Below are 12,131 nucleotides of genomic sequence, written 5' to 3'. Positions count from 1 at the left end.
TGAGAGCTGCAATTACGCCCCCGCACGTCAATTCATCAAGAGATTTGCATGAGGTAATTGTTGGCGGCACGTCTACTGATGCATTTTTATTACGTTTCAATTAGGAATTGAATCCAATTAGGGAAGTCATTCCAATCAACAAACAGGAGTCTCCTCTCAAAGCCAAGCCTACGGTGTGAAGAGGCTTCTGAGCTGAAGCGCAGAAACTGTGCCAGAGGTCCACCTATTGTTTAATCCAAAGCTGTCTGCATCACCTCTCACAATGAATTTGAACACAATAATGGAGTAAACCAGTTTACTGGAAAGCAATCAGGTATGCGATGAAAGGCAGTTCATGTCTCTTCTATTCATCTTTCCTTTTTGTTTGAATCTTGTTTAAATTTGTCATTTAAAATCATTAACATACTGTAAAACATTTTAAGTGTTTTTTTTTTTTAATTGTGCTTCTTAATTCCGGGAAAAATGATGTAACCTTAACACAGAAAGAGGAGGTTTTGGATTATAACCACCTCTAAAAAAGAACAGTTCAACCACTGGTGTCAGATAAGCTCCGTTTTCAAATGAATGTAAACTGTTTTCTGTGATCACCTATAAGGTCGGTTATTAATAAAGAAAAACTTTATATATTTCCTCTCTCGGCAGATGACACAATATTAATGAAACGCAGAGCAAACCAAACCTGACAGGAACTCTCAGAGGGCTGTGAAGCCCTGTCTCTCTGCTTGTGAGAATTTTCTCCCTTATTAAAATGTCAGAAGCAACCAGCATGGCAGTGCTGCACAACCTATTCAAAGAAAACCAAGAACTTTGACTTTGAGGACGGATACTCATTTAATCACTTTTTTTTTTTTTTTCTCTCATCAGCTGAAAACTTGACTTGAGGTAGACGGAGTAGAGGCCGATGTTTGCAGCGGTGCTGTGCTTTTGATCTGAGGGGTAGAGCCGAGTTAAAAGCATGGAGTGGTTTGTGTACACGGTCCTACTGCCCCCTAGGGGGAGAGCCTGGAGATAATCATCTCTTGGAGCGGCAGATGGTTCCTACAGCTTCAGTACCGAAGAGCACTCTTTTCTATCCACCAACAAGCAAACTCGTGAGTAAGCACTCCCATGGGTTTCTATCATCACCAAACTAATCGGATCAGCAGTGAAAAAAAAAAAAAAAAGAAAAGAAAAGAAAGAAATGACAGCTTGTGTAACTCAGGTGGTTATATCACTATGAGCACTCATAAACAGAGAACTGTTACTGTTCCACATGCAACATCTGTGGGAATATTAAAAGATGTGTACCAGGTTTATAACATCTTTTTTGCAGTATTGTTAGATTAGAATAATCATACTAGAATTTTACAGCTCCAAAATACTACAAAAATTCCTAGTTTTCGAAGTATTACAAACATGTTGATCCTACTCTGGCTGTCCTATTCAAACAACTCTCCACAAAAACAGCTCAGTCCTCTTCATAATACATTTTTAGTTCAAAATGACCACAGTCTCCGAGAGACAGCCTCTACACAAAAGGATACAGCGATTTAAGTCATCAGTCCATTTTTTTTTTTTTTTGTATAGCAGCCTTTTCAAGGAGTAGTACATTCTTCATCGCCCTCTCTTTTCCACTGTCAGTCTTTCACATGCAGCACAAATACACACATGACAGAAGCACATAAACACAAGCAGACACACTGAGAACCCATTGCGACAAATAGAGGTGTGCAGATTGCCCACTTAGACTTCTGTATTATCCTTTCGGTGTTTACTTTCCATTTTCGGCTCTCATTTTCAGCCTTTCTTCTGTGTTCTCTTTGTGCCTTTGCTCACACAGGCTCTGTCAGGTGTGCGCGTCTATTTCCCGTCCCCATTGTCCTGTCTCTTGTCATCCTTTCACCCGTCCCTCATCTCCCCACCATCATCAAGGACCTGCTGGCCTCCTACGTACCGCCAGTGGAGAGAAGGGTCTGTATCTCGGCAACGCACCTAGCAACCGCTCCTTGTAACTATGGATTATAACCTGTTGCCAAGGGAGACAGAGATGGAGGATTGATTTTTTTTCTTGTTTCTTTTCTTTTTCATTACGTTTTTTTCTTCTTTTTTTGTGATAAAATTCAAAGTGAATTAGATTCATAAATAAAGAATGCATCTGGACAATAATGAATTATTTTACAGTTGATTGTAATGCCTTTCATCTTTATCTGGATAAGCTGCAGTGAAAGGTATTGGCAACAGATTTGCACAGATATTTTTTTAATGAAATGAGGTGCTGTGGTCTCGGAGTAAAATGACGGATCATTATGAGCTATGAACAGTTTTCGTTTGGTATTTTCATATTTTACTGCATTTTGAATATGTGAAAAAAAAGAAAAAAAAACAGCTTCGCTGACCGTAGATTGAATTTCTGTATCAATTCATGGGTTAAATTATGCATTTCCTATAAACATTTTTATTCTTGACTTATAAAAATCTAAAACACTGACAAGAGGAATAAATACTTAATCTACATAATTATTGAATTTTTTATGGGCCAAAATAAAAAAAAGAAACAAAAAGAGCATGACCCCTGTAGATGATAGACTTTAAATGAGTACGTGTTTGCTTCTTTTAAAGAAACTTACTCACTAAGTTGGTGTTTAGAAGCAAACCTCCAGCTCCTGTGGGAGATATCCCATCTTGCAAACAGATTGATTAAGGATGTTCACCCACTCTTCCTTGCAGGCTGCCTTGCACACACAGCATGTTTAAGATGTACTTACAGATTTCTCCCATCACGCTTTACAGTTGTCAAGGTGCTTTTCCTTCAAAAGCTGCTCCTATTTCTCCTGTGGTGACTTTGGTCAGCTATTGCTTAGCCTTTTTTTTTTCTCCTTAAAGAATATGCATTTTTCTGCAAAGTTTAAAGTAAGCTTTTGTTTTGATGACTCTTCCATGTAGGTGCAGTTTGAGCGTTAACCCTGAACAATGCACCACCACTCTCCGTGTCAGCTAAACCTTCTCGCACCTCGGTTGCAGTCATCAGGGGGCTTTGCTTTGCCTTTCAAAAGATATGCAGTTTTATCTGAGATACTTTTTTTGATCTTTTAGATCTTGTCTTGACTTCCACAGTTCCCCTTAACTGCCATTTCTGAATGACATTTCAGACTGTGGAGATTGCTAGCAGAAGGCTGTCTCATATCTTTTTAAAGCATTCCCCGATACTTTGAAGCCATGATAAGCTTCATTTTCAGGACTTCCGTCACTTGCTTGGAGGCAGTGGTGACTTAACACAGGATTTAAAGAGTCAGAGACATTTTTCAGCTGAAAAAATTATGTTCACATCACAATTGCTAATGATGATTATTAAACCTTTCTTTAATTATGAAAATGACTGAAGTTTAGTTAATTAAGTCAATGAAGGTTTCATAGCTTTCGAGGTTGACAGGTTTTTTTTACAAGTCACAATTAAACAAGGTTGCCTTTTTTATTTTTTTCTGAAGTTAGTGAATTAAAAAGTGATGAAGCATGAAAAGTCAATGAATAAAGACAGATTTTCTTTCATTTTTCTTTTGTCTGTTTCTTCTTACTCTCAGTTCATAATGTGGCAGAATGGTATTTTCTCAGTGATGCCCAAATGGTTGCATAGAAACATAAGTTGGTATATTATTAGAACAATAAAACTGATCCCTAACGAGTGCAGCGTACACACATAAACATACTGACGTAGTCCCTTGTCTCCCCTCGTTTCGGTGCCTGCTCTCTGATGAGCGCTTTTACATGGCTTCACAAACTTGTCATTAAACTAACCCTCTATTTTCCATCACCTCTGAGCTAAATTACCACACTCTCCTTGGCATCCCGTGGACCAGCTTGTGGATATGAAAGCCCACAATTCCCCTGCTCTCACCTCTCTAGGCTGTCGCAAGTGCACTAATGATAGCCTGCCATTAGTAAGCGGGTGGAATGGAGCTGTAATGTTCTTGGAAAGTGTAGGTTGGTGAACATGCTGTGGAAGAGAGGCCTGTTCCGTGTCAGGTTTGCTCGCTCTCCCCTGGTGCGGACAGCCTGCATCCTCCAGCCTCTGCGCTAATGGACAGATAGGTTGAACCCCGATGGCTGGATGATGGTGATAGGGTCCCGATTCTGACAGGGGTCGGTACCATTAGCTGGCCAGTGTTCTCCACAGAGTAATGCTCAGTAGGAGAAGTTGCATGCTTGCACACACATAGCTGCACCACCTCCTCCTGCAGAGTCTGATGATCATTATACATCCTCAAGTGGCGCGCTCGTGTCCAAGCAATTAAATGTTCATGTGAAATAAATTTCCCATTCTTGTTTGTTGTAGGATTTTAGTTGCTTAACGAAATCTTCCCTCTACTTTTTTTTCCCCCTTTGTTAAGTCTTTAATTGGAATTTGTGGAAGCAGTGACCAAGCGTGCCCCATGATAATAGTTTCCAGGAGTGTACCTGGGCCCACGTAGGGATTTCCACCTGAAAAATGTGTCTGCTCTAATGGATTGCCACCTTAGGGCTTAAAGATCATGACATTTAAGTACTGATTTTCAGTCCCTCGTGTGCAAGGATTTCTCCACATTTTCTGAATCTTAAAATTATGTTATTTGACAAATATAATGCCTGCTTCTAACTCTAACTCAATAATTTGTCTTTTATGGAGCGCTGGATCTTTCCTCAGCTTTATTTATGAAAAACTGCTGTCATTAAAAAAATCTTTGAATGCCGAGTAAAATCTCTTTATACTGTTTCAATTTAAAAACAAAACACAATCTTGTTTGACAGCAACACATGTATACTAATGCATAAACTTCAGGAACGAAACACATGAAGTTTTAATAAAGGGACGCTTTAAATTAAATGGACTTAGTCAGTAAGATGTTTCTAAAATTAATGTTCACAAATGATTCCAGAGTTTGTAGTCATAAATTAACCTTTGTAGAAACGTAAACATATGCAGCATGTTTAGCTCTGAAATTACAACTTAGCTATTTTTAATTAATATACCCGCCTTCCACTACCCGCGAGCTGCATCTGAATGCTTTTCAATCAGAAGCTTCAAGAAGGCTGAAATGGGCGCTTGCTCAAGGACATTAAGTCTTAATTTATTACTTTACTTTTTTACTCCTCCTGTTGCAGGGATGTGTAAACTTTATCCTTTAAAAAGAACAAAACTCATCTAAACATTTTTGCATTATCACATCATGAATGTTTGTCGCTCCATAAATATCAAACATGTCCCAAAGCAAAAGGACCAGAGACAAGTTTGATGTTTACTTTTAAAAATATATATACAATTGTGATTTTAACTGTGAACCCTAATTAATTTTATCAGTGCATGGAATAGTGTGGACCTCACCCTTCCCAGTTGCAGGACACACATTTGTTTATGAATATCGAGTACTATATGTCCAAACAATTATCTCTTTAAAAAAAAAATAATAATTCAAGTTTAAAGCAGGTGAAATGCATATTAAGATGTAACGGTGATGAAAAGTGCTTTCATTGACTGAAAGAGTGCTGTTTTAGTACTTTCAAAAAACACATTTTCGGTTCCGTTTTGGAAGACAGACCCTCATATCAGTCCCAATGTCTTACTACAGTACCACCTTGTGGTAGCAGAGAGAGCAACGTCCAAATATATCAAATATGTACAGTTCTGCTTGTATAGGCCTGTGCAAAAAAATAAATAAATCACATAAAATATCAAGTGTGTTTAATTTAGAAAATACATATATCTCAAACTGTACATCATTTGCTATTCATCAGTGTACTATGTGCAGTGCAATGTTGTGTGCAGTAACTGTGGATTCCAGTGTTTGACAGATCTTCTTTTTTTCATCATCTTTTTTTAATTCCTTCTCAAGTCCCGTGACTGCTTTAATCCCCTAATTTATTTTCATGCATTCAAGCCAGAAGCTAATAATTGATAAATGTGAGCGAGAGCTTGGAGAAATGGGATTTCTACACCGGGATGTGAGACACTCTTTTTCCACTGGATGGCAGTAGGAATCTGCAGCAGACAGGAAGTGGGCACGGCACAAGCAGAGGCGTTCTCCCGGGAACAAAGGATTAGTTGGTGGTCCAGAACAATCAAAAGACCGTTGTATGTAAATCGTGTAAATCCACTATGGAAGAAGAGGGTTATGCCAGTATGATTTCATGCCCAGTCAATCCACTGGAAACGGACCTCAGGCCAGCAGGCCCCATGTTTGTGCACTCACAGTGAAATTGTAAAAAGTCAGTCACCGACACAAAATCACTGTTCCTGCACATGTGTTGTTTTTGCATCCATCGTTTGGGGGGATAATACTTGGCTCTGCCTCCATGTCTGGCATGTTGAGGACACATTTTAATTCTAGCATTACTAAGCAGAGATTAGACAGTTTACTCTCCAACATTCTAGCAAACTTATGTGTTGTTGTATATGCCTAGAAAGTTAGTAAAAGACAACTTACAGCTTGTGATAAAGTAAGCATGTTGCTTATTATTTGTATGTCTAGTCTTCACTATAATTCCCCCCCCAATAAATAGTTTAAAATTGTGATCAAGGCAACACATTGCCATTCCAGTCAGGCCTCAGTCACTTGGGGACAATGGGAGCTTTGCAGTAAGGGTGAGTGAGTAAGTAAATAATTTGGGAGAGGAGATAGGGACACAATTAAACTGGCAGATGCAAATATTGGCTAAATAGGACGTGTGGAGGAGTGGAAACCTTCTCAAGCAGCTAATTGATCAATTAAGTAAACACAGGCCGCTCCTGGAGGGGTGATGATGTGGGGCTGGAGAATGGGTGCAAGATAAGGTGCTAATGACTCGTCTGTGGCTAAAATATCAGTCTGGAAGTGATAATCCGACAGAAACGGCTGTGGTGCGATAAGAACGTGGGGTTGTGAGAGATGTTGAACATTCAGACCAAAGTCACAGGATGGTGCTTGTGTGCCGAACACACCAGAAGGCTCTTCTTTTTCCCCCGAATATGAGATACTTTATGTTTGGAAGTTTATAGTCCTGCGTTTTTTCTGTTTCATTTTTGCCGTGGAAAGAAAGAGTGCAAAGGTTTGTTGCCTGAACAGGGAAGACTGGTTTTGACGCACCGGATCCCAGTGAATGAACATCTGTAACTAGCATTAAATATACAAGCTTTCGCAGCATTTCCAATTCAGCTTCTTATGTTTCTGTTGCCATTTTGTTTGAAACATCCCAACAATATGAGATCCTGCATTGAACAGATTCAATGTCAAGCGTACAGTATCTTCCAATATCTGTTGTTCCAACACAGTCACAAGCATCGTGTGCTTTTCAACTATATCTGGGCAAAATATAGACATGACATGTAAATACATTTAAAAGTTATCAAAACAATAATCAGTTTGAAATTTGCAGCTAATATTTTCTCTGTTATTTCTTCTGTAATTATTATTACTAATAATTTTATTTTTATCATCACAGTGGAACAAAGGGAGTGTGATACATTTGCATAACATCAGACTGTTCGTTCACTGTGTCTTGTTTTTTAAGTACTCACTTCAGAGCTGCATCGTGCTGATCTCTACACCTCCTTCTTGACTTTCCGTATCAACCACTACTATAATGTGAAGTACTGCCACAATTTAAAAGCCTCACAGTGTTCACCTTGTCATCTCTTACAGCCGCTTCAGACATCGTATGATTACAGAAGTACCGGGCATTTCTTCTGTGGCCTACGCAACCCCAACCTAAAGTAGGAGGAATCTGGAAGTAGAAGAAACTATTCGTAAAGTGACACAAACGATCTGTCCTTGTCAAGACAGATGACACACGAGGGACATTTCTAATACCACTATCGGTACGCTACGTACTGATTTTGGCAGAATTATAGTATGTCACAGTAACTTGAAAATACCCTGATGATGTGCTATTTCAGAAAAAAAATAAATAAAAAATCCAGTACGCAACTATCAAGTCTACCACACATATTATTTCTCCTAATGCAATGGGCCAATAGCACAGTAAAAAAAGTTTTTTCCTACTCGGATTTTAATTTTGTTGTGTATTTGTAGGTCCCGTGTGTTCATGCATTTTGTCAAAATAAAAACAATACTATATATTTACACAGGTGACATTATTCTGAAAATAATAACACCAAACAAGGCAAGGTAAACAGTTTTTAGGGGGAAATATGGACATACATTAAAAAGTAATCAAAAGGTTATACCCGAGATTCCCGAGGGTTAGTAATGCCATTATATTACTAGGGGTTAAGTCGTTAGTTTTAGGTTTTATTATAGGTAGTTTTCAGGACTGCCTACTTCATAACTCATATACAATATGGTGTGTATAATGAAGTGAATACTGTGGACATTGCTAATATTTAGTCTATCCAGCTTACACTCACACAGACAAATTGTGGAAGAAGAAAAATATTTCTTGTCCATCACAAGACAGGTTTATGTAACAGACTGGACACCTCCATGGTGCTTTTACTCGTTTATCCACCTGGAGGCAGGGTCTCAAAATCTGAGACCCTATCTGACTCTTTTGCTCCCACAACTTTCCTCTCTGCCTCAACAACCAAATGCTGTGCGTTGCCATATAATTACTTGATTGGTTGATCTGGTGCATTGTTCCACCAAATGGAAAGGGGGATGATTTGATTTGTTGTTTCGTCTTTTTTTTCTCTGTCCTGTGCTTGTAAGTGCTTTCATGATACCGGCCCATTTTTACCGGTTATTCTTCTCACCAAACCTGGTGAAAGAAAGCAAGAAAAATTTTCATAACTCTGGTTTTACTTGGCCTGAATACACGGTCTGGTATATAGTTTGAAGTCCGCACTTTGGAGACAGGTTGAAACTAAGCGCCGACCGGTTTACCTCAACATTGAGGCTCATGTGGAACTAAGATTTGTTGCAGGTCCTCAACAGGCCCCTATACATGGGTGCCATGTGACGTCACACAGCGGACGCGGAGCCATCGTTAGAACCCACTTCCAATATGCCTTCCATCTCCTGCACCGTGGGCTGTGATTACAGCAAATCTCAAAGAAATAGCTTAACCTCTTACAATATCCCCCTAAACAGGATCTAAATATAAGAAAAACCTTTTTTAGGCACCACTTTATTCAAAGTAAGTGGACAGGAAATGGGTATAGAGAGAGGGGGAAGGCATGCAGGAAAGAGCGACAAGCTGGGATTCGGACCTGTGCTGCCTGCATGAGGGCAATAGCCTCTGTAAATGGCATCCACTCAACCCACTGAGCTGTCCAGGGCCCCGGTAAAAATCTTTTTATGCTTTCAATAATCCACTTTATCGCAAAAGTGGAATGAAAACCCTTCTGCATATTTGCTCGTGTCTGGCAGCGCTGCATGTGACACAGACGGTTAATGTAGTCATCAAAATCTAGTTTTCACCTGTTTTTTGGCCTCATTGTTACAATGTAGTTGCACTATAACACTACTGAATCATTATGCATTATTACTGCATTACATAGGGCTTTACTTTTAAATAATCATTTGAATGATCATCTGCTGCCTTCGTCATTTGACTGTTTTCTCAACAGCGGTAGCGGCAATCGCAATAATATGAAGACAACTAAGGACCTTTTTGTGCATCTTCATCAACATTGAGATTTTCTTTTTCATTGTTTTAAAGAGAATTCTCGCAGGAAGTCTACAGAGAGTTACAAGAATTACGCTTATTCAAAAAAACACTGTTTAATGAAAACATAGACAGAAAGCCGATGAACTAATGTTGCTAATGCAAATGTACGCTCTTATCTAACGTTAATATTGCTTGTTTGACAGGCAAAGTGTTAGATTGTAGGGTGTAACATCATGCACTATGACCGAGGACGGGCTACACGATGGTCGTAAAGATGGCACCCGTAACAACAAAGTCACGTGACTGATACACAAGAACTTTAGAGCAGAAACAAACATATTTACAGCCTGGTTCAATCATTTGAGTTCACATCCACGACAACTATGAGGGGGATTCACTTTTTTTTCCATCACACCAGGAGAGTTTATATAAAGCATTACATTGATTTCTAATATGACTGACTGACAGTTGGCTCAGCCAATGGCTAGTCGCTATCATTTCCTCATCTATAATCGTCATGCTACCGCACTTAGGGAAGCAACCACCCATTTGTATTAACCCAGCTTCAGGTAAACGTGACTGCCAATTTTGATTTCGCTGTCGAGTCAACATGTTAATGGTATATTCCGCTGTAAATGTCTGACAGCAACTCTGCAGATATTTTGGTGGGGTTTGGCTGAAGGAGCTGGGAGCAAAACTAACTTTGATTGACATCTGCTGGGCGTGCTTTTCGTCAGCTTCTGAAGCAACATGGTGTTCCCTCGCACATGGACTTCAAAATTGGTCTTCGGAAACCAATGGGTTATCGAACCTAATGCTTCACCCATTGTTTTATACAGTCTATGGTTGAAACAGGGAATCAGTGGGGCTGCTTTTGGATGCTACACCGTTGTAAATCAGTCATATGATGAAGACATGCCAGCGCATCCGTCAACTTCAGAGAATTAACATCCACAAACTTGAACCATCTTGACTCGAGGAAAAGATTCAATTCAATTCAATTTTATTTATATAGCGTCTAATACAACAGATGTTGTCTCTAGACGCTTTCCAGAGATCCAGAACATGAACATGAACATGAACATAAACATAAACATAAACCCCCGAGCAATTATTACATAAAGAATGGCAGGTAAAAACTCCCCTAGTGGGAGATGCAAGAAAGATGCAAATCCTTCAGAAAAACCTGGTGATAGCTCTGTGATATCACTCTTTTTCTGTCATCTTGTGATACATAATGGTCTTAATTCTGAAGGACCACGACCACCAGGGTAGGGGGGGGGGGCCCAGAACTGAAAAAAAAAAAAAAAAAATGTATTTATTTATTTTTTCTCTCATTAAATTATGGAATCATATTTCAAAATGCTTCAAAATATGCCTATTTGTGGAAAAAATATGTAGTATTTGAGTTACATAAAAGCTTGTTATTTGTTTTCTTCCTAATTGTCCTTGTGGTCAAGAACACCCAACACAAAAATGGTTTGGCCGCTGATCAAAATTTGATGTTATCATTTAATTCAACCATTAGAATGGTCAAGATGTCCGGTCAGCACAAGTCCGGTACTCAGAAAAGAAGAGAAAAGAGAAGAAGAGAAGAAGAAAATAGAGGCCTCAGAGATTCTCTACACAAATATTTTAAAAAGGGTGGTGACGGTGAAGCTGGAATTAATAAAGTCAGCGTAGAGCAAGGTAAGAAACAGCGCAGCCAACGTTTACCAACCTTGTAACTTAACCTAACTGGCTAGCTCTAATGTTAACGTCCATTAGCTTGTATAAAAACCTGAAGAGCAGAGGGAGAGGAGAGGAAGAGGGAGAAGGAAAAATCCGGGCGCAGGGGGGCCCATCTTAGATTATTTTGTCCGGGGCCCCGGCAAGACTGTCAGCTGGCCTGCTTAGGACTACTAAGTGGCTCGTACAGTGGGCTAATTTCAAAACATAAACAGGAAGAGTTTAAAAGAAAATGCTACCTGTGTAATGAGCAACTCAACAGACTTATTTTTGGGATGATAATGTAATTGAGAGGTGACAGGGATGGAAGCTTAGCAGTTTTATATGAACAAGCTCAACAGTTAAGGCTTCTCTGTCTCTCTTTACAAGATTTGATAGTGCCTTATGTTCCTGGCAGAGCTCTCCGCTCCCAGGGTGCAGGTTTACTCGTAGTTCCTAGAGAGATCTAAATGTAGATTTGGAGGGCGGGCGTTCTGCTATCAGGCACCATTACTTTGGAACCAACTTCCAATCTGGGTTAAGGAGGCTGACACCACCTCCACCTTTAAAACTAAACTTAAAACCTTTCTGTTTAGTAAAGCCTATAGTTAGTATTTAGTAAACCTCTAGCTGCTGTTGGTAAATCTCTAGGTAGTGTAAACTCTAGTGTGTTAGAGTCAGTAGTCATAGTTGCAGCTATAGAACAAAACTATAATAGTTAGTCTCAAATATAGCTTCGCGGTAGATATGCTGCTATAGGCTTATGCTGCAGGGGGGCACCGACATGATCCGCTGGGCGGTGCCTCTCACCCTTCTTCTCCTCTCCTTTTCCCTGCCTCTCTTCTCCATTACCATTTTTATTTATTATA

This window comes from Cololabis saira, chromosome 2, assembly GCF_033807715.1.
Source record: "Cololabis saira isolate AMF1-May2022 chromosome 2, fColSai1.1, whole genome shotgun sequence".
Lineage (NCBI taxonomy): Eukaryota > Metazoa > Chordata > Actinopteri > Beloniformes > Belonidae > Cololabis > Cololabis saira.
Note: the sequence above shows the minus strand (reverse complement) of the source record.